General features: G+C 41.2%; 1 protein-coding gene across 1 annotated transcript in view; it reads right to left on the bottom strand.

The window, feature by feature from the left end:
* Positions 1 to 9,664, bottom strand: part of LOC124596375 (protein quick-to-court) — a 319,173-nt gene extending 309,509 nt beyond the window's left edge. The window contains exon 1 of the mRNA XM_047135488.1: positions 9,614 to 9,664. The gene's annotated coding sequence lies outside the window, so the exon portion shown is untranslated. The remainder of the gene's footprint in view (positions 1 to 9,613) is intronic.
* Positions 9,665 to 24,039: the final 14,375 nt, after the last annotated feature.

Genomic DNA, 24,039 nt, shown 5'->3' with positions numbered 1-24,039 from the left:
TTTACGCTGAAAATTACTGCATGCACTTAATTCTGAACAAAACGTGTATCAAACATGTTGCTTGCTTCAATCTGGTATAGTTAGTAGTATTGAAGTGTTGTTTTCAAAACAGCACACAATTGCCTATAGGAGTAAGACTTCGTGTGTCTTCAAGGCATAATTAAGTTACCATGTCAAGCCAACTGTGTAGCTGCATTTCGTAAATATCTGCCCTTCAGTCAAAACTCCCCGTGTTACTACAAAAGAATAGAAACTCCTGTGTATCAGCAGAATGTTTGAGCTCTCATGGGTACAGCATTACTGAAAAAGTACTTCGAGAGGATTATAGAACAAGGTAAATAATCAAAACTGTGAAAAGTGGTAAAAGCAATGTGTACTCTGAGCATATATTACGAAATTTCAAGTACCGGTATGGCTTTCGAGACCTTATTATTGACGCCAGAGCATTCACAGATGTAAAACACTACAAGCTTATGCCACAAAAAGTATTCTTTAAGAAAGACACATTTTGCTCATATTTTCTAAAATCTTAAAGACATATTAGCACACTGGAACATACCCGCACGGTACTTAAAGAGCTCAATACAATTAAGGGAATACGGAACAAACAAGCGCATCTCGAGTATATCATCGATGCTAAACTCAGTTTCATAATCGACGTCTTAACATCGACAACTGATAACAATCAATCTCAAAGAAATGTTACATGATGAATTTAAAGAAAGGCGTAAAAAGACGAAACAAATACATTTAGAATATTTATTAACCAACAAATACAGCAATAATTAACATTACAAATCCCATAACTTTTTGTTCACAGTCTACTAACACATTTTTGAGAGAGGGTTCCCCTTCAGTCTATTGCGCTGTTGAAAGAGAACATAACCTGCTCTGAGAACACGAAGGAAAACAAGGCACTGATCTACGCAATGATTGAAATTGAGAGAGAAATATACTCACGAAAATCTGCTGAAGGAAATATTTCACTCCGAACATAATGATTACATCAACTTTTTCCGAACGAACAATCAAACTTTCGATGCGTTGTTTCGCCTAACGTTGAAAATGAAGACACAAATACGCGAAAATTTATATTCTACCTGATCCTCTGACGACTGTTGCTCAGAAACCATCGTTGGAAATTATACCGTAGATCGTCCGTGAAAGACCCAGAGAGCTTCGATTTAATTTTATTGCTCTCCCCCCTTATATTTTGTGCGGAGAATATTGATCTTCTTAACGTCTTCCTGCGTAATATACGGCTGGGAAAGACGCTACACCTCTAGCATTGATCGTAGTTTCCATAGTTGTGGAAAATTTTAATCAAATAAATTGTAATAAAACTCGCCAAAGATGCGTGGCGAAACATCAATACAAACAACGTCCGCAGTCTTGTTAAATCTGACTTCCATCAAAATTTCTCTTAAATACGCTCTACATTTGACAAACACTCCAAACAAGGCCGCATACTGTCAAATGTTGGACATAACTAGTAAAGTTTGACAAATTATTTGGTCACTTATGGGGAGTTTTACTCGACACTCAACTAAAACAATCAATCTTCCGGTCTTCGTTCAAAAATACTGCTGCTCCTTCCACTCCGTGGTTATGTTTAACGATTTCAAATGCGTTTTTCTGGTGTTGGCTGACACATGTTCAGAAAAAGATTCGTTTAAATGGCGAAAACATTGACAGCGGTAGCATGTAGTCTTCTTTTGCCAACATGTAGTCTTCTTTTGCCAACATCGAAGGTCGATATTTCGCCGAAAAACATTGACGTTGCGATGTTTCAAAAATTCGGTATCGATATTGCAGTATCAGGAAAGTAGTATCACACGAAAGTTGTGAACAAATCAATGATGATTTGCAGAAAACATATGCGTGGTTTAATTACTGGCAGTTATCTCTCAGTATTAGTAAGTGTAACCTACTGCGTATAACAAGGCGAAAATCCCCATTAATGTACGAGTACAAAATAAATGCCCAGTCTTTGGAAGCGGTAACATCCGTCAACTATCTGGGTGTGACTATTCGAAATGATCTCAAATGGAATGATCAGATTACACTAGTAACGGGCAAGGCGAACTCTAAATTGCCGTTAATTGGTAGAATCCTGAAGTGATGCAGTCCTTCAACAAAGGAAATTGCTTACAATACGTTAGTTCGTCCAGTCTTAAGAGTATTGTTGGTCTGTATGGGACCCTTACCAGTTGGGTCTCATTCAAGAAATTGAGAAGATCCAAAGAAGAGCAGCAAGATTCGTGAGTGGTACATTTAGCCATCGCGAGAACGTTACAAATCTCATAGAAAGATAGACGACACGCTAAACGGAAGGGATTGCTCACTAAATTCCGAGGATGTAGAGCATATATTATTACCACCAACTTTCAAATCGCGCAATGATCACCATTCAAAGATAAGGGAAACTAAGAACTCGTACTGAGGCGTTGAGATAGTCGTTCTTCGCTCGTGCGATCCGCGAGTGCAACAGAAAGGGGGGGGGGGGGGAGGGAAATATGACTGTCGCGAATTGTGCACTCCGCCACAACACACCGCTTGGTGGCTAGCGGAGTATATATGTAGATCAATGTTTCAACTACAACATTCGATATTTTGTAAATATCGATGAGCATCGAACATGTCTAAAGTGAAGTACTTCTTGACAGGACCCGAAACAAGTGCTCCATACCAGAGATAATCAGCGGCAAGAGCTTTTATCACCATCCAAATAAAAAAAAAAAAAAAAAAAAAAAAAAAAAAAAAAAAAAAAAAATGGTTCAAATGGCTCTGAGCACTATGGGACTTAACATCTGTGGTCATCAGTCCCCTAGAACTTAGAACTACTTAAACCTAATTAACCTAAGGACATCACACACATCCATGCCCGAGGCAGGATTCGAACCTGCGACCGTAGCGGTCACGCGGTTCCAGACTGAAGCGCCTAGAACCGCACGCCATCCAAAAATCATCTCATAGTGATTCAGGGTGAAAGTGTTAAAATGAAATAATGCTCTAAAGTCGAGAGGCTTTTAAAAACATAACCTTCAAGGTTTCGTACTTAAAATCCTCCACATTATCAAATAATTATAATCTTGAAAAAAAAAAAAAAAGAAAAAAACTGCGTGCGATGTTCTCATCGCATACGGCTGGCATATATGCCAGAGTGATTGGACTCTGTCACCAAAACTCTAATTTTCACGAAATGAACGGGCATAAGGATATGTTTTTGCTGGCCCAGAGTATTTCAACCAAAGAGAATAAAAACCTATGTTATACAAAACTGAACAAGCAGGTCTCAGCAAAGCACGATTCGTGATAGCGGTGCGACCTCCCTTCGATTGTAGCAAACCCCCACGGCGCCAGCGTATAAAGCCACATACGTTATCGCAAAAACTGTAAACCACAATGCATTTTGAGACTTTACTGTCTGATATCTCGCCCATTCATGGGTAACAACACTGAAAATGTCATCGGTCACTAAAGGTCACTCCATAATGATTTCATTTACCTTTGAACAGTCACAGAGAGAAAAGATAATCCAATGTACACTAATACACGTACACAGAGTTATTGTAATAACAAGATGTGTTGCAGCACCAAATGTTTTCTTTTTATACTGTAACCTCAAGATGTAGTCCCCCAGGCACTAAATTACTGCGTTACTATTCCCAATATTTCCAAAAATTCTTCAGGAAATACTGGTTACTAGAATAAGTGACTTCCCGCCTCTCAATCTCTCTGGAAATTCTCATGCGATGTTAAAGTAAATCACAATCCCGTTCAGGCATAACCATGGAATGTGCAGTGGGACAACTTCACTTCCTGTCTTTGAAATCTTGGTTTACACAGACATTGCAACAATATCGTAACTCATTAAGATGATTAAGTTTTTGAAAATATTCATGAGATAATTATTAATGTTGCTTCGATTTATTGTATACACATTGAATAAGGAAATCAATACGGATTTTGCTGTGCGGTGAGATAATTATTTGCAATACTAGTTTCCCGTCGCTGGACATTTAACCCTCAACGTCCCGGGTGCGGTCTCGCAGACCGCTACCGTTTATTGTTATTCTGTTGTTAACGCGTATGGGTGGGGTAGGAGATTACATCGTTATCTAATTGTTCTGTCTGGAAGCTGCAGTGATTTCCTTTGTCAGTAGCCATTTTAATATGACATGAACCTATAGTATTACGGCTTCTTTCGAGCTAGCGGTCTCTTAGATCTTTTGCGTTATGGATTCAGTAACCAAGTCATCTGCTGTTCATGTTACGGGTCCTGTCTCTGACGATACTGTTTTAAAATGATCTGAGGTCAGTTTAGGAAGTGACGTTGGATTAGACAATGACAACGAAACTGAAAGTGAACATAATTCATAATAGCAACAGCGCGAGATTGGAGACGAACTTGTTTTGCCACCTGTGATATCCTGGAATGGAACGAGTGATCAAAGCCAGAATTGTAGACATTGAATCTTTAGCTAAAGGTTCTACAAGAAATATATTTAGTTGAAGCAAATATTGCTGGCCGTTGAAGCCTTACTATATCACTTCAGGCAAATGCCGGGATGGTTCCTATGAAAGGGCACGGCCGATTTCCTTCCCCATCCTTCCCTAACCCGAGCTTGTGCTCCGTCTCTAATGACCTCGTTGTCGATGGGACGTTAAACACTAATCTCCTCCTTCCGTTGAAGCCTTCCAACGAAGGCCAATGGTATTGTTTTTCCGCATGTTGGACGTAAGTGGAGTGAGTGGTTTGGCTTTCACAATTCCTGCAAAAACGATACTCAGGTGGGCCGCTTTCATTTTTTGAAGAAGCTTGCAAGCTCGTTGGTTCAAAAATGGTTCAAATGGCTCTGAGCACTATGGGACTCAACATCTATGGTCATCAGTCCCCTAGAACTTAGAACTACTTAAACGTAATAACGTAAGGACATCACACAACACCCAGTCATCACGAGGCAGAGAAAAATCCCTGACCCCGCCGGGAATCGAACCCGGGGACCCCGTGCTCGGGAAGCGAGAACGCTACCACGAGACCACGAGCTCGTTGGTGATGACACAGATAAAATGCTACTCAACAACTACCACATAGCGATGTATCTATTCACCGTGTTTTGGGTTTAGGGGAACCAAGAGTAGAAGTCGTAGAACGATTGGAAGAACGCAAAACATACTCCACCTTTGACCCAAGAAAAGAAGAGACAGACGGCTTATATTTGTCATGGTTGCAAGAAGGCAATCTAGCTTGATTTCTCTACAAAAATTTCCAGCGGATGCAAAGAACAGCTTTGAGAAGTAAACTAAAAACTTGAAAATTACTAGTGTAATTTTCATTTTTTATTGTTTTATGGGAGTTCATGCTTTATTATTACGTGTCTAGTAATTAACAGCAAAGAGCAAAATTCAAGAGTGCAGATTATTTGAATTTTCATAGCATTATTCCTATCATGTAATATTATGTTCATTTTGCGCAGTTTTCTATTGAGATGCACTTTTTTCGTACAAATTAACTTTAACATTTATTTGAACATATTTTTTGTGTGGTATTAATGTAATCTTTTACACAAAAACTGAACCGTTTTACAGTAATTTTATGGTTATTTAAACTTCGCGGTCTGTCAGACCTTACCTGAGACAGTGGGGGACAAAAAATGACCTGGGAAGCGAAGCGTTGAACTAACATTCAGATTCACTATCTGTTTTGCGCTGCTTAAGAAAGCAGTTTTCACCCAATTACGACATTAAAGTGGTCAAGAAAGACCTGTTAAGAAATAAGGCTCACCAATCGGAAATACAGCATTTTAAAAAGAAAAGATTTGTGGAGAAACCATGAAAACAGTATACACAGAAAAGCATATATCTACAGAGAAAATATTAGTACAACTAGAAACAAAAACAATTAACAATGCGAATCGAAGTCTGAACATAATTCAAGATAGTAAATACGAAACGAAGGGCGATAAATCATTGACCTCAAAGCTCGTAATTTTAGTAAAAAATTCGCTATTTGACAGTAGAATTCTACGGTTGTTGCCATGAAAGGCGAAAGTTTACGAGAGAGTAATCAATAACCACCATAAGAACTTACGAATTGAAGTGCATAGTTTGATGCAGTTACGTTGAAATGACGAGCGCTGAAAGGAAGCAATTACTCCTATTTATTAAGAGGTCTCCAACGTTTTCGCACGTAAAAACTATAATGTTTTCCTACTGTGCGGTATTGTTAACATTCGCAGGTTTCACTTATGTCTGCTTCCAAAGATTGTTAAGTTTTCTGTTTTTTATATTAGATTCGGAGTAAGCAAGCTTTAAAAAAGAATAGGAGGCCCTTAGGGAAAGGAAATTTCGGAAGAAGCTGGAACAGTATTACCGTTGATACTAATATCAGTAAAGTTGCATATCACGCTTGTCACAAAATCGCGGATTTCATTTGTAATCTAATGTAAAACAACTTTCTCATTTGAATACATTATGGGAATGACAGTGATCAATGTGTTACATTACTTCCTCATTTTTTAGTTATACGTCATACCTAAATGCTGAAGAACCAACTCCCAAATATTAATTACGAGACGTTCCCTCAAAGATGTTCCTGTGTTTTTCATTACCTTCACTGCACCATGAAACCAGTATTCGAGTATCACTCATGAACATATCTTTTTCGGAACTGATATTCGCAAATAAATACCACCACAATAGCTGTCTCGTCACGGTTGTGCATCTATCGCTTTCACACTGCTGATCTCTAGTCTCCAAAATATATCCGCTGCAGTAAGAGCTTACTAACCAGAAGAACCAATACTGAAATGAATTAAAATTTAATCTTTTTAATTACTTACCTAGAGCTGTCTTAACACCAAATCTGACAACATACACAACAATGCATTCATATACTCAACAATGACGAATATATTAACAAGAGTTATCAACTTCAGTTGTCTGAATCTTCACAGCGATTTAATGCGCGCTCTTTTACAGAAATGCTACGATGGTTATCCGCCCTTCACCCCCCTCAACGATTATTGAGGAGAGGGAGTTATGCGAACAATAGTCAGGCTATTGTTTTAGACGTATCAAGAGTTGCCACATGTAACATTAACTTGCAAAAATAAAACGTATGGATCCTGTTGAACATTAAAACTCATGCTATTTCAGTTGCTATCTTTCTTACGTACGTATGTGAATTACGATGGCGTCAAATCATTCGCAGGTGTATAAACGTGTAGTTTCTGAAGGCCGTACATAGTTTCTAGTTTCGGCCGTTTCGCTCAGTGCTTGACGAAACCATACCAAAACAGTACAAATATTTCTACATTCGTACTCTGCAAACCATTGAAATGCATTGCGCATTTCCCATTGTATTCGATTTCGGAGCGTGGGAAGTATAACTTAACTGCCTTCGTGTGCGCTGTAGCTAGTCTATCTTACTCCAACCTCAAAAATCTTGTAATTATTAATTCAGTCTGTGGTCAGACAGATATAATTTCGACTTCAGTTGTTGTTTTTTTTTTTTTTTTTTTTTTTTTTTTTTTTTTTTTTTTTTTTTTTTTTTTTTTGCAGTCTCTACAGAAGCGATACGATTGGGATTGTAGTATCTACCTAGATTTCTCACTTAATAATGATTCTTGAAACTTCGTAGGCAGGCTTCACAGGATAGTTGACGCCAGTTCAGGCTTTTCGGCGTTTCGATGGCGCTCTCTCTTCGTGCAGCCCTTCTCGTATACGTTCAATATTCTCTGTTGGTACTATAAAAAAATATTTCGTATGGGTCCCAGCCACTTCAGCAACATTCTAAGATATGACGCACATTTCTTCTTTGTAGGCTGGTTAAATTTTTCCAGCAACCTAGTAAACTAAAGCCTTCCACATGCTTCACCTACGATTGAGCCTATGTGGTGATTCCACTTTTAGCCCCACAAATTGTCCCGTGCAGGTATTTCAGTTGACCGATAAGAAGCGCAGAAATTCAGAAGCAGTGAATTCTATTACTCACATATAATGCTACTCCATAGTAAATTTAAACAGTTCACGATAAAAACGTAACGGAATACTGTAAAACAAGTGCTTCGCCGTAGCCGCCTCACTGTTAAATCGAGACGCGGAGTTTGGGTGAGTGAATCAATGCTCCATAGCACAGTCTTGTCATATATCCTGCAGGAAACGTGCTGTGCATCCACGGAACTGCCTAATGAGCTGTTTTTACTCAGCACCGCTCCCGGCGCTCTATGAATCTTGCGGTGGCGGGCGTCTGGGTTAAATCGATACGGCCACCAGTGTGCTTCTCAGTCTGACCGTGCAAAACATCAGATCGACGTCTTTCGCTTTCCGTTCACATCCATCACGACAGAATGAAAACCAAGAGGCGGACGTAACAAGCATGTGGTAGGCGAAGTTGTGCCACACTCTTTAAACGCAAAACGCTCTGGCAACCCGGGCGTTTGTGCCGTTAATGTCTATTGGAACATACAACCAAATTACTGGGGGGGGGGGGGGGGGGGGGTTGGATTTGGATTGTTTGGGGGAAGAGACCAGACAGCGAGGTCATCGGTCTCATCGGGTTAGGGAAGGAACAGGAAGGAAGTCGGCCGTGCCCTTTCAAAGGAACCATCCCGACATTTGCCTGGAGCGATTTAGGGAAATCACGGAAAACCTAAATCAGGATGGCCGGACGCAGGATTGAACCGTCGTCCTCCCGAATGCGAGTCCAGTGTGCTAGCCACTGCGCCACCTCGCTCGGTGGTCCAAATTACTAACATGCAAATTTAGTACGTGGTGAAACTATGTGTACTACAGAGCACTGTCCTTGTTTTTCACTTAGAGCATGCGCAATACTTTTGTCGTAAATAAATAGTGACAGCACAATATGTGTTCAAATAAGATTAAAAATATTGCCGAGGTATAATTTAAAGCAGCCTTCACGGAGATATTTTATGCTCGATGTGCCTTAGGAAAAACACATTAGAAAGAGAGAAAAATAAGTCTTACTTGGTACCGGAAACACACAAACACTTTAGAACTTTGCTTTGATACGTTGCAAGTCCGTATGTCATCGAACAACGAGTAATCATAACCAACCACTGTTAATAGCAAAAAAACCTAATACGTCCTCCGGAATCTGTATTAAGAACCACTTTCCCTTACGTAAAAGGAACAGGATTATCATCCTGAAAGTAATATGCAAAAACATACTCGTATCGAGAGCCAGATGAAGGTGAGAAAGTCAGGAAACCAGTTTTGAATGAAGCGCCGATCCGACAAGCCAACCGGGCAGTTACGCAACTTTGCGGCTGTAGCGCTGGTTTTGGCCACGTATCTTACTCCTTCACTTTCGCTAACATATTTTGAACGACATCGACAGACAGACAATTCTGGCGATTATTCGGAGCAGGTGAAACGTATAAAACACAATTATTACACATTTAGCAAAACAACGCAAATCCATTCGATATCACAATTTCGTTTTTTGATGAGAATATATTTTCGTACAACAAACCGAAAACTGTAAAAACAAAAACAAAAATTATACAGAGTGACCCTGGCAACAATCAACAAACGTTGCCGCACTTTAATTTTAATTGTTCCAGCAGGCGCTTTTTATTGGCTTTACCTTAAACTTGAGACAGCCTCTGAGGCGCTCGCCGCAACAGTCCTTCCTCGACGGCTGCGTCAGCACTACTGAAGCGCGTTGTGGCGCCAGAGCCACCTACATCCACGCGTCGATCAGCTGACACGAGTAGCGCCGCACTGCGCATGCGCGAAGCAACGCTTTCCCAGTTGCCATAGCAACGTCTCGTCTACCGGCGTCAGAGAAAGGGAAGCAAAGCCTGGTAGCGCTACGCTGTGAACGGTAACAAACGCGATTTCCATCAGTGATAATAGGAACCTTATAATGTCAACTCTACAATGTACAATCATTGAAACTTGTTACGCTGCAACAGGTCTATTGGTCTACAGTGCGTTTAGACATACAATTATCGACGCTATTATTTTGTACTGGTATTGAAAATGAGGCATTTTACTCTGATTGTCTCTACATACTAGAACTCAGGTAGACAGAGAAAGTTATGTTGAAGAAAGAAACAAAGCCAAACAGATAATTGCAGCATCCAAGAATAAATCTTGGGAAGACTTTGGAAACAGGTTGGATACTTTGGGTCAAGCTGCTGGAAAACCATTCTGGAGTGTAATTAGTTGTCTTCGAAACGGAGGTAAGAAGGAAATGATAAGTATTTTGGACAGGTCAGGAAAATTGCCTGTGAATCCTGTGGATTCCTTGGGCAGATGGAGGGAATATTTTGAAGAGTTTCTCAATGTAGGTGAAAATACGATCAGTAATGTTTCAGATTTCGATGTACAATGGGATAGGAATGAGGATGGAAATAGGATCACATTTGAGGAAGTGGTGAAAATGGTCAATAGATTGCAGTGCAATAAAGCAGCTGGGGTGGATGAAATTAAGTCGGAACTCATCAAATACAGTGGAATGTCAGGTCTTAAATGGCTACACAGGATAACTGAAATGGCCTGGGAGTCGGGACAGGTTCCATCAGACTGGACAAAAGCAGTGCTCACACCAATCTTTAAAAATGGAAACAGAAAAGATTGTAACAACTACAGAGGTATCTCTTTAATTAGCGTTGTGGGTAAAATCTTCTCAGGTATTGTTGAAAGGAAAGTGCGAGTATTAGTTGAGGACCAATTGGATGAAAATCAGTGTGAGTTTAGGCCGCTTAGAGGTTGTCAGGACCAGATATTTAGCTTACAGCAAATAATGGAGAAGTGTTATGAATGGAACAGGGAATTGTATCTATGCTTTATAGATCTAGAAAAGGCATATGACCGGGTTCCTAGGAGGAAGTTATTGTCTGTTCTACACGATTATGGAATAGGAGGCAAACTTTTGCAAGCAATTAAAGGTCTTTACATGGATAGTCAGGCAGCAGTTAGAGTTGACGGTAAATTGAGTTCATGGTTCAGAGTAGTTTCAGGGGTAACACAAGGCTGCAACCTGTCTCCACTGTTGTTCATATTATATATGGATCATATGTTGAACAATAGACTGGCTGGGTGTGATTAAGATGTGTGAACACAAAATAAGCAGTCTTGCATATGCGGATGACTTAGATTCGATTGAAAGTTTGCAAAGTAATATTTCAGAGCTAGATCAGAAATGTAAGGATTATGGTATGAAGATTAGCATCTCCAAAACGAAAGTAATGTCAGTGGGAAAGAAATATAAACGGATTGAGTGCCAAATAGGAGGAACAAAGTTAGAACAGGTGGACAGTGTCAAATACTTAGGATGCATATTCTCACAGGATGGCAACATAGTGAAAGAACTGGAAGCGAGGTGTAGCAAAGCTAATGCAGTGAGTGCTCAGCTACGATCTACTCTCTTCTGCAAGAAGGAAGTCAGTACCAAGACTAAATTATCTGTGCACCGTTCTATCTTTCGACCAACTTTGTTGTATGGGAGCGAAAGATGGGTGGATTCAGGTTACCTTATCAACAAGGTTGAGGTTACGGATATGAAAGTAGCTAGGATGATTGCAGGTACTAGTAGATGGGAACAATGGCAGGAGGGTGTCCACAATGAGGAAATCAAAGAAAAACTGGGAGTGAACTCTATAGATGTAGCAGTCAGGGCGAACAGGCTTAGATGGTGGGGTCATGTTACACGCATGGGAGAAGCAAGGTTACCCAAGAGACTCATGGGTTCAGCAGTAGAGGGTAGGAGGAGTCGGGGCAGACCAAGGAGAAGGTACCTGGATTCGGTTAAGAATGATTTTGAAGTAATAGGCTTAACATCAGAAGAGGCACCAATGTTAGCACGGAATAGGGGATCATGGAGGAATTTTATAAAGGGGACTATGCTCCAGACTGAACGCTGAAAGGCATTATCAATGATGATGATGATGATGATTGAAAATGAAGGTGCTCTCGTAATTCCAATCACACTGCCGAAGTTGTTTCTCTGCTTTCACAAACAAATGCTAAACAGAAATACCCTCTCACACGATTTCTAATTGTTTATTTACACTGCACTGTAAGTTGACTTTTTTATTAATTACACTGCTGCATAAGTAAGTTCGAAGCATTTTTCCATAAGTTTAATAAACACAACAGACATACATGACAAAGACTTTAGTCTTCAATAATATATTCTCCTTCACTATTTACAACAGTTCGCCAACGCTGGGGCTTTTCAGGTCCGCGACTGTAGGAATCACACGGTTTTGAGACGAAGAACTCGTAGAGCCATGTTCGGAGGGCATTTTCATCCGGAAAGGAAGTTCCTTGATGACTGTTCGATAGCGGAAAAGGTGAAAACCTGAGAGCGACTTCCCAATCCAACGCCTGTTCAGTGTTTTTTGTCAGTCCAGCAGAATGCGGGCAGGTGTTAACGTGGAGTAGAACCACTTCCCCGTCGCTGTTCGACAAGATGCATTGACTTTTGTGGATTCGCGCACGTCTTTGTATGGGGAGCTGCTGCTTCGTTTAGGCTTAGTCATTTCTTTCTGTTCCTTGTGTTAGAATAAAGACGCCATTTTCGTCACCAGTAACGACAGGAATGGTCAGTATTGTTCGGGAGCCAACTGATGTCGAACAAGCAAAGATGCACGTATGACCACGCACTGTTTTTTTTAAACTTTGGCTCAGACCGTGCGTTACCTATACACCCGATTTTTGAACCTTCCCAACTGTATGCAAATGTCGCACGTTGGTGGAATGATCGCAGTTCATCACAGTTGCCAGTTCTCGAGTACTCTGGCGTGGATCATTATGGATTAATGCGTTTAAATGATCTTCATCAAACCCAGAAGGTCTTCCTGAACATGGAGAGTCACCAATGTCCTTCTTAAAACGAAAAAAACCATTTTCTTGCCGTGCTCTGACCTGTGCCATTAACCACATACACGGCGCAAATATTTCTGGCTGCCTCCGCTGCTTTCCCCCCTCCTATTGAATTCAAACAGAAGAGTATGTTGTAAATGTTCCGATTTTTCCACTGGCACTCTGTTTCTAAGCGTCCATAACTCCATCCACTCTCTCCAAATGACAATATGCAAGCAACAGCATCTACAAATAAAAAATGACAGTCGATAAATAAACGCATAGCAACCGGAATACCAACATGCAAAACAAAAACGCTACGAACTTACGCAACAACGTAACATTACTTTATTTAACCTGGCAATATCAGGGACATCAGGGGTTCTATATATTTTACATTTCATATATTACTGTTAGTATGTTATATTAAATTTAAAAAAATACAGACTACAGTAGAACAGATAGGAAAAACGTACACGCAATTTATATTCATACGCGGCAAATGCAACAATAATTACAGGTTATAATACGACAGGTTTTTAAATATGAGTGCTAGCCGCAATTAGCACGAAGAAAGGAATGGGCATAGAAGGGAAAGATGAACGTGATAACACACAGTTAAGAAATATGCGGGAGAAGAAGGTGGCGAGATTCATCATCATCATCATCGTCTTCAAGGATTAGTCCTTTGGATCTTTCCGCTTTAGAATTCTTCACGCCGTCTCTTTAAGCGGCGTCCCAAGTTCCTCTCTCCAGTTGGGTTATATTGTATTACCGCTTTAGCACTCTATCGATAGACATACGTTGGGCACGGTCGTTCCGGTTCAGTCGGTATTTTTCAGTTATATTTGTAGTAGATTTAACAATTAGTTCTTGTCGAATATCAGTATGTCTTTCTTGGCCCAACAATGAATATCCCGGTACAAAGCGGAGGAACTTCATCTCTTATGATTCAATTAATCGAAATTGATCATATATTAGGGTCCAACATTATCGTACAGCAGCAAAAATAACCCTATTACTTTCTTCTACTTCTTCTTCTTCTTGTTTTCAGCGATCACAGGACCTGTAGACCACGAACTGCATCAATGATCCGCTTCCATCTTCTTCTCTCTCTCGCAGTCTCTCTCCACCCTACGCAGATTCCTGAAACTGCGACGTCCTTCTCTGTGTCATCTTTCCACCGTGTTCCAGATTGGCCCAATGGTCTTGTTCCTTGGAGAGTGCCCTCAAATGCCTTCTTAGGAATTCTGTTGGTTTCCATTCTAGCCACGTGCCCAGCCCATTGCAGTCTCAAACTTCCTAATTTCTGGGCGATACTAGCCTGCTTCATTAACTGATAAATTTCAGTGTTCTCTCGAATTCTCCAAATGTCATTCTCCAACACAGGTCTCCAGATTTTTCTCATCATTTTTCTTTCGAAAATCTCTAGTTTTTCTCTTTCTTTCTTGGTAAGCGTCCAGCTTGCCGAACCATACAGTACTACTGGGCAGATGACGGTGTTGTATACCTTCATCTTTGTTGTGACTGAGAAAACTTTACTTTTGAGTGGGCTGCTTAGAGTGTGCAGACATCTTCAGCCTGAGGCTATTCTCTCGTCTGGGTCCAGATTTATGGTATTTTTACTGCTGAAGTGCGATCCAAGGTATTTAAACTGATGAACTTTCCTGAAACTGGAATGGCGGTGAGTTTAAAAGTTTGGATTTGGGTTTATTTCCTATTTCCATATATTCTGTTTTTTCTTCAAACTTCCTGACTGGTTAAAACTGTGTGCCGGACCGGGATTCGAACTCGGGAACTTTGCCTTTCGTGGGCAAGTGGTACAGCACTTGCCCGCGAAAGGCAAAGGTCCCGAGTTTGAGTCTCGGTCCGGCACACAGTTTTAATCTGTCAGGAAGTTTCATATCAGCGCACACTCCGCTGCAGAGTGAAAATCTCATTCTGTTTTTTCTTGGTTTATTAAAAGTCCCATTTTCCTGGCACTGTGCCTGAGAGATCTGTACATGTTCTTCAGCTCTTCTTCTGCTTCACTGTGTACAACTATATTAGATGCGTAAGCCAGGAGTCTTACTTCACTGTTTTCGAACCGGAGACCATTGTATGGCTATTAATTACACTCTCGATTAATTTGTGAAGTTTAATTAAACGTTCTTTCCGTCCCTTATGTTTTATTGTACGTTGTATAGTTTCGCAGAAATGTCTGAATCTGGCCAGTTTTAGCTCTCTAACTTGTTGTTATTTGTCCATCTATAACAATTTTGGCTCTTATAGGTTGCAATCCTTGAAATGCCATCACTTCTTCTGTTTTATCTGTCGATATTCTCATTTCGTATTTATTGGCAACTTTGCTCAATTTCTGTACAGAAATTGAAACCTATTGTTCAGTTTCTACTATTATAATTTGATCATCAGCAAATAGCACCGACACATCATCACTTTTTAATATTTTATTTAATATAATGAAACGTTTTCGTAATATTGTCGTTGTAAACATTAAAAAGGGAGGAGGACAGTGAGCAGCCTAGTCTGACATAATGGCAGATTCTGTGCCATTGCACACAGTACGGAGTCTTATTTTATTACTTTTGTACAATGACTACGAGGGGCGACAATAAAGTAATGAGACTGATTTTCTTTGCGAAGTGTGGCAGCCCTGCAGGCTTGCGTTGGCACAATATCTTTGACCTTGGTCTATAAGTTGCTTCTAGTCCAAGTGGCACATCGATGCAACTGCTCAGTCGTGAGTTGTGCTGTAATAAGTTAACACTTGTTGAGAGGTGGCATGAGCCTCCTCTCATATTTCTATCTTACTCTGAGTAATTCGATTTTCCTCTCTAATTGCATGCGGTGAAAAGTTGCTATTCCTTCACATGCGAACTTCCCACGCAGCGTCTCTGGTCACCTGGGTGGTCCGGTGACAGGCGGGTTCTGCTGATCTTGAAAGGGTCAAGCCGACAGGTGTGAGGGAGTCGAGTGGATGCTTCCCAGACGCCGACATTGCCATAAGAGCGGGGGCGACACGCCCACAGGGGCCTGACGGAGCGGCTGGGCTAGAGATTCCGTTACTTCGCAGAAACTTAGTGAAAACACTTTCTGGCGGGCTACCAGCGAGGCGTGGGAATGACTTGTGTTCCCAGGCAGTCTTGGCGGGCAAATTCCCGCGTTTTCTGCAAAATCATAACTGTGATTGGTTTGCTCACGGGATAGCTCCGTGACGTAGCAAAATCGGCGCAGAAATTGGCGCCAATTATCTCCATTGGTGGAATAGTAATGCATCGGCAATAGAGTGGAATTTTCCTCCGGTTTTCGAGTTGCTGATTGGAACGTTTAACCACGGCCACTGTCGTGGGGGTGGGAATGTTCTGTGTTCGGCTTGTACAGGTGCTCTTGAGTGAGTCGGCTCTCGCCTTTCGGTCAGAGTAGGTTACAAGACTGAGCTCTCGCTGCTCTGGACAGCCTGTCTTCCGTTGGCTGTCTAATATACTTTCATTTAATTGTAATTGTTTGACGAAGTTGCTGAAGTTTCGAATTCAACGTAACTTTTCGAGTACAGTTGCCAATTGAGCATTCTGCGTACAAGCGGCCTATGTTGTCCGTCTGGAGCAGTTTTGGCTAAAGTTGACTGTATCGGAGTTACTGTGTGACTTCGCTTGTTAAAATCACTCGCTGTACCGTCAGTGATTGTGTAGCGATCCTTCTTCGTCTCCCTCAGAGGCGCATTTGTGTTGCTAGGAAGTCTTTAGTCTGGAACAACCAGACCAGGATAATTTAGTTCAAATGGCTCTGACCACTATGGGACTCAACTGCTGAGGTCATAAGTCCCCTAGAACTCAGAACTACTTAAACCTAACATAAGGACATCACACACGTCCATACACGAGGCAGGATTCGAACCTGTGACCGAAGCGGTCGCGCTGTTCCAGACTGTAGCGCCTAGAACCGCTCGGCCACTCCGGCCGGCTGGGTAATTTGTTTCGGGCTATACTCGCGACATTATCATCACCACGACGTGACATCGAAGCAACCAGCCATCGCCTCCGGTACGCCAGATCGTGTCCTTGCAGTTAAGAAGACAGCTTGGTAATGTATGTCTGTGGCACTGGCAGATTAGGGAATTTTGCTAGGTGATAATCAGAGCTCAGCAGATCGCGCCTGTTCGTCTTTTCTAACTTTGTTCTGACTTGTGTTCATTGTCTGAGTTCTCCCTACTGTAGCAGCAATTAATGTTGGGTTGGCTGGGTGTTTCCCTTAAGATTTGAGTTGCAAGGAATTGGCTCCACATACCACTTGGTCATAAATGTCACAATCTAGTTTATGGACAACTTCATCTTCACAGCATTTATTTGAGTATCCAATTTGATGTATTGTAAATGTTTCATATGGTTTGTTTATTATTTTGAGTTTAGTCATGATAAATCAAATTGTTATTTTGGACAGAACTTTCATTCTGTAGATCGGTAGAGCAACCCTTTCATTTCCTACCACGTTAATGAAACTTTCCTTTATCAAATTAATTTCTGTCAAATTAAATTATTGCAGGTGCCAAACTCTTTTCTACTCCACTTGCAGGGACGATTACAGTCAGTTCGCGTTTCTTCTTAATCCATCTGCAACAGCAAAAGTCGGAGTTAGAAAATGGGGGGCTTAGGGCATCATTTCCATATGAAGATTCTAGAAGAATTCAGTGTTAAACACACTGCTAGCCCCGGCACCTCGCAGTGTTTGTGTCTCTCGTCACGGAAATGGAACCGCATAATATTGCACAACGGCATGCCATTTCTTTTGCTTTAAACTGGAGGAAAACGCGACGACTAATTACAGTAAGCTTCAGAAGGCTTTTGGAGAGGAGGTTACGTCAAGAGCTCAAGTTTTTGGTTGGCATAAAATGTTTAGCGTAGGCAGAACGAATGTTGAAGATGAAGACCGCAGTGGACGACCATCAACCTGACGGACGGATCTGATCGAAGATTATCCGTGAAAATGATTGCAGAAGAACTGAACATCAGTCGAGAAACGGTTCGTCTAATTATAACTGAAGATCTTGGTATGAGAAAGATTTGTGCAAAAATAGTCCCCAAAAATCACACACCGCAACAGCGAGAAACACAGTAAAATGTGGCAGCCGATCTGTTACAGCAAACGGAAATCAATCCAGAATTGTTGAACTGTGTTATCACTGGTGATGAAAGTTGGTTTTTTTCAGTACGATCCAGAGACAAAACGCCAAAGTTCGCAATGGTGCTCAAAGGGATCACCCAGACCAAAAAAAGCTCGCATGTCGAAGTCAAAAGTGAAAAGCGTGCTTGTGTGCTTCTTTGATTCAAAGGGATTTGTTCATAAAGAGTGGGTGCCTCCTGGACAAACAGTCAACCGATATTACTACAAACAAAATTTTAGAAAGACTTCGTAAAAGAGTTCTTCGTGCCCATGCCAACATTGCTGATAATTGGATTCTGCATCACGATAATGCGCCATCCCATACTGCTCTGTCAGTGCGGATATTTTTAACATCAAAACAAATTTCCGCCGGCCGGAGTGGCCGCGCGGTTCTCGGAGCTACAGTTTGGAACCGCGAGACCGCTACGGTCGCAGGTTCGAATCCTCTCTCGGGCATGGATGTGTGTGATATCCTTAGGTTAGTTAGGTTTAAGTAGTTCTAAGTTCTAGGGGACTGATGACCTTAGAAGTTAAGTCGGATAGTGCTCAGAGCCATTTGAACCAAAACAAATTTCGGTACTACCACAGCCACCCAATTCATCATATATCGCTCCGTGCGACTTTGTTCTATTTCCAAGAGTCAAAACGGCGGTCAAGAGACACAATTTTCAAACAACACAAGCTGTCCAAAAAGCTGTGGTTCAAATGGCTCTGAGCACTATGGGACTTAACTTCTAAAGGCATCAGTCCCCTAGAACTTAGAACCACTTAAATATAACTAACCTAAGGACATCACACACATCCATGCCCGAGGCAGGATTCGAACCTGCGACCGTAGCGGTCGCGCGTTTCCAGACTGTAGCGCCTAGAACCGCTCGGCCTCCCCGGCCGTCCCCAATAAGCTGTGATGAGGGTCTTGAAGGATATTACAGAAGATGAGTTCCAGAAATGTTACCATCAATGGCAGAAGCGCTGGAAAAAGTGTGTGCAATCAGAAGGGAACTGCTTTGAAGGAGACAACGACTGAAACGGTAAGCAACATTTTTTTCACACCAGTCTCATTACGTTATTGTCGCACCTCGTATATTGCCGAAATCAGACGTGCTGGAACTGTTAAGTTCCGTTAAGTTAGTCCCATGGCATAAAATACGCATCCGATGAACTACAGCATAGACTCTTAAATTTTATGAATATTTTCTAGCTGAATGGATATGTGTCAGACGAATGGAATGAAGCTTTGGAATGTCCTATTTACAAGAAAGGCGATAAATCACAATGCGCTGATTATCGAGGAATAAGTCCACACGAAACTTCTGCTACAAAGTGTATGCTAAAATTACAAACAAGAGATTAGTACCAATTGAGGAAGCACATATGTCAGAGGTATAACATGGTTCTATAGAAGGTAGATCCTGTTCTAATTGTATTTTCGCTTTGGCAAGAGTAACCGATTAGAAGGGAATTTAGACTACCAACTTACTATGTTTTTATCAACTATGAAAAGGAGTGTGACAAGGTAAAGTGGTGTGTTCATAGAGAAAGGAAAAGAAAAGGAAGTATAACTGGGAGAAGATACCACTGGCTTTGCTTTTTGACAGAGGGGAAGTTGGTCCTGTAAGTCAACTTTGTGCAAGCGCTATGAGGAATTTCTTCAACTGTTCTTTAAAAGTAGTAGACATCTAAACGCGCGAAGAGTGCAGGGCAACGTGTTTCATAGGCGGAAAGCAGCGACAGCGAAAGAGTTTGCCAATATTTGTGTTTTATGAATCGGCACAGCTAAGACACTAGATAGAAGAGTCCTTTTGTTTATATTACGGCTGCACGATGATCTGTAACAGAGGACAAGCCTGTTACGTAAGGACCTGTCCTATACACGTTGAGTAGCAATTAAAAGAACACAAATCCTAACTGAAAATGTTTCGAGTCTGGTGGAATATATGCGATGCATTACTGCTTCGAATAGGTCAGCGCAGGGAATACAATGTATTATGCTAATTATTATGTACGCGTTCTGTTCTCCTTTGTACCAGAAATGAAAAGCACAGCAATATCGCGTTTCTTGATGCCGAAAAAGTCAGAATAAAAGCAAACGCTTTTTTCCAATTGCAATGTTTCGCTTCCGTTTATGTATTACTACATAGTAAGTATAGCAAGTAGTTCTGTTTGTTTCTTCCTGGACAGCAACACCATTTTTATCAGTACTTATAATAACTATAGAAACGAAAATTCACAAGATTTTGAATTAGTCTATAAACAAAATAACCGACAACGAAAATTTTTCTTATTTTTAAAGAAGTGAAGTGACAAGGATCCTGTTGGTGTATACAGGGTGAGTCACTAACTATTGCCACCTAGAACAACTCCGAAAGTATGATAGTAGCTGAAAAGTTTGTGGGACAAATGTTGCATGGGACAGCGGGTGCCATAATACGACGTTGGTTTTTTGTTGCTAGGTGGGGTCGCTTCAGAGATATGAAGGTCAACTTTGTTTTTTTTTTAATGAGGTGCTATGGTTTAGTACTTATTTTCCGACAGCGGCTATCGAGACGGATCCAATGTTGTGTAACAGTTAGGTCTTTGAAGGTCAACGAAGATCAAAAATGTTGCATGGACGTCCATTTACAGAAGGTGTTCGAAGTGATGACCATTGGTATCAGTGCAGTGCTGCAATCTTCTTATCATGGATTGAGTGGTATTCCTTATTACTTCGGCACTTATCGAAACACATGCTCTGACAATTCTCTCTCGTATATCGTGCAAATAGTAAATATTCGGCGAATACGGTGTATCCGTCTAACGTGCCATTGACATGTAAACACCATTCGACGGTTTCGCAATACAACACTAACAGGAACGGTAGGACTAGTATCGTCGACTCAAGCGAATGTGAATGATGTATTCCTTCGAAGGACAAGTCGGTATGTTCCTCGTTTACGGAGAATGCCAACGAAAGTCAGTGACAGCTAGAGACTTATACACTGAAAGATATCCTCAACGTACTCGCCCTACACGTCGTACATTTAAGTATGTGTATGATAAACTAAAAGGTATCAGATAGATTATATAATGGTAAGACAGAGATTTAGGAACCAGGTTTTAAATTGTAAGACATTTCCAGGGGCAGATGTGGACTCTGACCACAATCTATTGGTTATGACCTGTAGATTAAAACTGAAGAAACTGTAAAAAGGTGGGAACTTAAGGAGATGGGACCTGGATAAACTGAAAGAACCAGAGGTTGTACAGAGTTTCAGGGAGAGCATAAGGGAATAATTGACAGGAATGGGGGAAAGAAATACAGTAGAAGAAGAATGGATAGCTTTGAGGGATGAAGTAGTAAAGGCAGCAGAGGATCAAGTAGGTAAAAAGACGAGGGCTAGTAGAAATCCTTGGGTAACAGAAGAAATATTGAATTTAATTGATGAAAGGAGAAAATATAAAAATGCAGTAAATGAAGCAGGCAAAAAGGAATACAAACGTCTCAAAAATGAGATCGGCAGGAAGTGCAAAATGGCTAAGCAGGGATGGCTAGAGGACAAATGTAAGGATGTAGAGGCTTATCTCACTAGGGGAAAGATAGATACTGCCTCCAGTAAAATTAAAGAGACCTTTGGATATAAGAGAACCACTTGTATGAACATCAAGAGCTCAGATGGAAACCCAGTTCTAAGCAAAGAAGGGAAAGCAGAAAGGTGGAAGGAGTATATAGAGGGTCTATACAAGGGCGATCTACTTGAGGACAATATTATAGAAATGGAGGAGGATGTAGATGAAGATGAAATGGGAGATACGATACTGCGTGAAGAGTTTGACAGAGCACTGAAAGACCTGAGTCGAAACAAGGCCCCCGGAGTAGACAACATTCCATTGGAACTACTGACGATCTTGGGAGAGCCAGTCCTGATAAAACTCTACCATCTGGTGAGCAGTAAAGGAAACAAAAGAAAAATTCGGAGTAGGTATTAAAGTTCATGGAGAAGAAATAAAAACTTTGAGGTTCGCCGATGACATTGTAATTCTGTCAGAGACAGCAAAGGACTTGGAAGAGCAGTTGAACGGAATGGATAGCGTCTTGAAAGGAGGATATAAGATGAACATCAACAAAAGCAAAACGAGGATAATGGAATGTAGTCGAATTAAGTCGGGTGATGCTGAGGGAATTAGATTAGGAAATGAGACACTTCAAGTAGTAAAGGAGTTTTGCTATTTGGGGAGCAAAATAACTGATGGTGGTCGATGTAGAGAGGATATAAAATGTAGACTGGCAATGGCAAGGAAAGCGTTTCTGAAGAAGAGAAATTTGTTAACATCGAGTATAGATTTAAGTGTCAGGAAGTCATTTCTGAAAGTATTTGTACGGATTGTAGCCATGTATGGAAGTGAAACATGGACGATAAATAGTTTGGACAAGAAGAGAATAGAATCTTTCGAAATGTGGTACTACAGAAGAATGCTGAAGATTAGATGGGTAGATCACATAACTAATGAGGAAGTATTGAATAGGATTGGGGAGAAGAGAAGTTTGTGGCACAACTTGACCAGAAGAAGGGATCGGTTGATAGGACATGTTCTGAGGCATCGAGGGATCACCAATTTAGTATTGGAGGGCAGCGTGGAGGGTAAGAATCGTAGAGGGAGACCAAGAGATGAATACACTAAGCAGATTCAGAAGGATGTAGGTTGCAGTAGGTACTGGGAGATGAAGAAGCTTGCACAGGATAGAGTAGCATGGAGAGCTGCATCAAACCAGTCTCAGGACTGAAGGCCACAACAACAAGATGATAAACTGAGAACAACTGGATCTTTAACGTATCGGAAACATATCCGGCAAAGGAAAGTTACTAACGAGAAAATGGAAATTGGTACTCTTGCCACTGTGGTTCGAGAACCTTGTGTTCGTGTCAAGTCGCAACGGAATCTGGCATGAGCCAGAGTAGTGTTGTTCGTGTTCTGCATCGCCCTAAATATTATCCTTACCGTATCAGTCTGCACGAAGAGTTAACTGGCGCGGTTTGTATGCGTCGCATTGAATTCTGTTGCGGGGCTGAACTTCAGATTCAGAGGGACGACACATTTATTAAATTGATTTTATTTACTGACGAGGCTACATTCACGAACCATGGAAATGTTAATTTGCATAACATGCATTATAGGGCAACTGAAAAGCCACGTCAGCTGCGGCAAGTTGCACACCAAAAACCGTGGTCGGTGAATGTATGATGTTGGATTCTGGAGGACACAATCTTAATGGTAGGAAGTACACCACATTCCTACAAGAAACATTAGGTGTGTTATTGGAAGTAACGCCTTTAGGAACAAGGAACAGAATGTGGTATCAACACGATGGGTGCCCGGCATATTTTTCGCTGATGGCTAGAAATGAGTTGCAGAGACAATTTCCAAATCGTTGGATTGGACGCAGAAGAGGTGTATCGTGGCCGGCTCGTTCGCCAGACTTGACGCCCTTGGAGTTTTTTCTTGTAGGGATTCGTAAAAGACGTTGTTTATAAGGACGTTCCTACTGTACCTGAAGATATGTGAGAGAGAATTGTCAGAGCATGTGCTTCGATAAGTGCCAATGTGATAAGGAATACCACTCAATCCATGATAACAAGATTGCAGCACTGCATTGATACCAATGGTCGTCACTTCGAACACCTTCTGTAAATGGGCGTTCATGCAACCTTTGTGACCTTCCTTGTCCTTCAAAGACCGTACTGTTACACATCATTGGATTCGTCTAGATAGCCGCTATCAGAAAACAATAGCATCCCATTAAAAAAAAAAGCTTGACCTTCATATCTCTGACGCGACCCCACCTAGCAACAAAACCAGCGTCATATTATGGCCCCCGTTGTTCCGTGCAACTTCTGTCCCACAAACGTGTCAGCTCCTATCATGCTTTCGGTGGTATTCTCCGTGGCAATAGTTAGTGACTCACCCTATATAATCTGGCAGAGGTGCACTTGTTTGCAGAACAATGTCACTATATCTGAACAAGCTTTTCAGGATGCGCAGTGACAGAAATCCTACTGATCGCAA

This window comes from Schistocerca americana, chromosome 2 (genome assembly GCF_021461395.2).
Source record: "Schistocerca americana isolate TAMUIC-IGC-003095 chromosome 2, iqSchAmer2.1, whole genome shotgun sequence".
Taxonomy (NCBI): domain Eukaryota; kingdom Metazoa; phylum Arthropoda; class Insecta; order Orthoptera; family Acrididae; genus Schistocerca; species Schistocerca americana.
This window is presented reverse-complemented; position numbering and strand designations above follow the sequence as displayed.